This window comes from Entelurus aequoreus, linkage group LG25, assembly GCF_033978785.1.
Source record: "Entelurus aequoreus isolate RoL-2023_Sb linkage group LG25, RoL_Eaeq_v1.1, whole genome shotgun sequence".
NCBI lineage: Eukaryota > Metazoa > Chordata > Actinopteri > Syngnathiformes > Syngnathidae > Entelurus > Entelurus aequoreus.
In genome coordinates, this window is record NC_084755.1 from 4,883,613 (window position 1) to 4,887,718 (window position 4,106).

Here is a 4,106-nt window from a genome sequence, read left to right on the forward strand (position 1 = left end):
TTGAAATGACACGCCTTTTAAACTTTAATAGTATCCAATATTGCAACAAATATTACAGTATTGTAATATTTGTTGTCTAAATAAAAATACATACTAAAATATCTGCTTGACTTTGTGATTTGACAGCATTTTACCCATCAAATGAACACAAATGACAAAACATGTTACAGTGTTATTTACAGAACTTTCTTTTGAAATAGCCTAAAATTCTGTTGACTGAGCTGCCATATTTTGACTGTAAAATCTTGTTTTTAACGGTGTATTTGTGTAAGTGGAAAGACGGTACATTTGTTTTTTACGGTAGAAAAACTGGCAGCTAAGTTGCCAGAATAAAAAAGGAACTTGTACAGTTTTTCCATGAACAATAAAATGTTGTAAAAAAACTATTTTAATTTAACACAAACATTCTGGCAACTAAGCTGCCGTTTTTTTTTTTTTTACGTAAAAAAGCCCCAAATTCCTCAACTTTTTTGAAACATGTCGCAGGCATCAAATTCCAAATGAGCTAATATTTGCAAAATATAACAAAGTTTTCTACTCTGAATGTTAAATATCTTGTCTTTGCAGTCTATTCAATTGAATATAAGTTGAAAAGGATTTTCTTATTTGAACGGTGTAAGTGGAAAGACGGTACATTTGTTTTTACGGTAGAAAATTAAAAAAGGAACTTGTACAGTTTTTCCATGAACAATAAAATGTTGTAAAAAAAACAATGTCCATTTAAAACCTCTTAAGGCCCAAGCTGTTTGTTTACATGCTTTTTTTTTTTAATTTCTCTTTGCTATTTGGGCTTATTGGACCCTAATTAGAATAAAAACTAAGAATCATCTTTTGATATGATGTACTTAGTCCATAAGTACACAAACGTGTACTTCATGTTTAGTGACATGCTAATTCTTATTTTTACACTCCCCCCCCCCCCACAAATTCCACTGTATGTTATACTCTTCTGACACCACCAGATGGCAGTATTAGTGTCCACATAAGCGGCCATAAGACCCCAATTCAGTAGTGTACGCCATTTTGGAAATAAGAGCTAAAAGGTGCTGTCCACGCATGTGGCCACTAAGCCTTATAACACAAACATTCTGGCAACTAAGCTGCCGGCTTTTTATGTAAAAAAAACCCCCAAAATTCCTCAACTTTTTTGCCACTTTTTTGAAACATGTCGCAGGCATCAAATTCCAAATGAGCTAATATTTGCAAATATTACAGTATATTTCCAAACATTTTTTGTCTAAATAAAAATACTTAAATATCTGCTTGACTTTGTGATTTTACAGCATTTTACCCATCAAATGAATACAAATGACAATACATGTTACAGTATTATTTACAGATAAATTGCGAAAAATTCTGTTGACTGAGCTGCCATATTTTGACTGTAAAATCTTGTTTTTAACGGTGTATTTGTGTAAGTGGAAAGACGGTACGTTTTTTTTTTACGGTAGAAATACTGGCAGCTAAGTTGCCAGAATAAAAAAGGAACTTGTACAGTTTTTCCATGAACAATAAAATGTTGTAAAAAAAACAATGTCCATTTAAAAACCTCTTAAGGCCCAAGCTGTTTGTTTACATGCTTTTTTTTTATTTCTCTTTGCTATTTGGGCTTATTGGACCCTAATTAGAATAAAAACTAAGAATCATCTTTTGATATGATGTACTTAGTCCATAAGTACACAAACGTGTACTTCATGTTTAGTGACATGCTAATTCTTATATTTACACTTTTCCCCCCCAAATTCCACTGTATGTTATACTCTTCTGACACCACCAGATGGCAGTATAAGTGTCCACATAAGTGGCCATAAGACCCCAATTCAGTAGTGTACACCATTTTGGAAATAAGAGCTAAAAGGTGCTGTCCACGCATGTGGCCACTAAGCCTTATAACACAAACATTCTGGCAACTAAGCTGCCGGCTTTTTACGTAAAAAAACCCCAAAATTCCTCAACTTTTTTGCCACTTTTTTGAAACATGTCGCAGGCATCAAATTCCAAATGAGCTAATATTTGCAAATATTACAGTATATTTCCAAACATTTTTTGTCTAAATAAAAATACTTAAATATCTGCTTGACTTTGTGATTTTACAGCATTTTACCCATCAAGTTAACACAAATGACAATACATGTTACAGTGTTATTTTACAGCATAGTCAATTGAAAATTGCGAAAAAATTCTGTTGACTGAGCTGCCATATTTTGACTGTAAAATCTTGTTTTTAACGGTGTATTTGTGTAAGTGGAAAGACGGTACATTTGTTTTTTACGGTAGAAAAACTGGCAGCTAAGTTGCCAGAATAAAAAAGGAACTTGTACAGTTTTTCCATGAACAATAAAATGTTGTAAAAAAACTATTTTAATTTAACACAAACATTCTGGCAACTAAGCTGCCGTTTTTTTTTTTACGTAAAAAAGCCCCAAATTCCTAAACTTTTTTGAAACATGTCGCAGGCATCAAATTCCAAATGAGCTAATATTTGCAAAATATAACAAAGTTTTCTACTCTGAATGTTAAATATCTTGTCTTTGCAGTCTATTCAATTGAATATAAGTTGAAAAGGATTTTCTTATTTGAACGGTGTAAGTGGAAAGACGGTACATTTGTTTTTACGGTAGAAAATTAAAAAAGGAACTTGTACAGTTTTTCCATGAACAATAAAATGTTGTAAAAAAAAACAATGTCCATTTAAAAACCTCTTAAGGCCCAAGCTGTTTGTTTACATGCTTTTTTTTTTTATTTCTCTTTGCTATTTGGGCTTATTGGACCCTAATTAGAATAAAAACTAAGAATCATCTTTTGATATGATGTACTTAGTCCATAAGTACACAAACGTGTACTTCATGTTTAGTGACATGCTAATTCTTATTTTTACACTCCCCCCCCCCCCCCCCCCCCCCACAAATTCCACTGTATGTTATACTCTTCTGACACCACCAGATGGCAGTATAAGTGTCCACATAAGCGGCCATAAGACCCCAATTCAGTAGTGTACACCATTTTGGAAATAAGAGCTAAAAGGTGCTGTCCACGCATGTGGCCACTAAGCCTTATAACACAAACATTCTGGCAACTAAGCTGCCGGCTTTTTATGTAAAAAAAACCCCCCAAAATTCCTCAACTTTTTTGCCACTTTTTTGAAACATGTCGCAGGCATCAAATTCCAAATGAGCTAATATTTGCAAATATTACAGTATATTTCCAAACATTTTTTGTCTAAATAAAAATACTTAAATATCTGCTTGACTTTGTGATTTTACAGCATTTTACCCATCAAATGAATACAAATGACAATACATGTTACAGTATTATTTACAGATAAATTGCGAAAAAATTCTGTTGACTGAGCTGCCATATTTTGACTGTAAAATCTTGTTTTTAACGGTGTATTTGTGTAAGTGGAAAGACGGTACGTTTGTTTTTTACGGTAGAAATACTGGCAGCTAAGTTGCCAGAATAAAAAAGGAACTTGTACAGTTTTTCCATGAACAATAAAATGTTGTAAAAAAAACAATGTCCATTTAAAAACCTCTTAAGGCCCAAGCTGTTTGTTTACATGCTTTTTTTTTATTTCTCTTTGCTATTTGGGCTTATTGGACCCTAATTAGAATAAAAACTAAGAATCATCTTTTGATATGATGTACTTAGTCCATAAGTACACAAACGTGTACTTCATGTTTAGTGACATGCTAATTCTTATATTTACACTTTTCCCCCCCAAATTCCACTGTATGTTATACTCTTCTGACACCACCAGATGGCAGTATAAGTGTCCACATAAGTGGCCATAAGACCCCAATTCAGTAGTGTACACCATTTTTGGAAATAAGAGCTAAAAGGTGCTGTCCACGCATGTGGCCACTAAGCCTTATAACACAAACATTCTGGCAACTAAGCTGCCGGCTTTTTACGTAAAAAAACCCCAAAATTCCTCAACTTTTTTGCCACTTTTTTGAAACATGTCGCAGGCATCAAATTCCAAATGAGCTAATCTTTGCAAATATTACAGTATATTTCCAAACATTTTTTGTCTAAATAAAAATACTTAAATATCTGCTTGACTTTGTGATTTTACAGCATTTTACCCATCAAGTTAACACAAA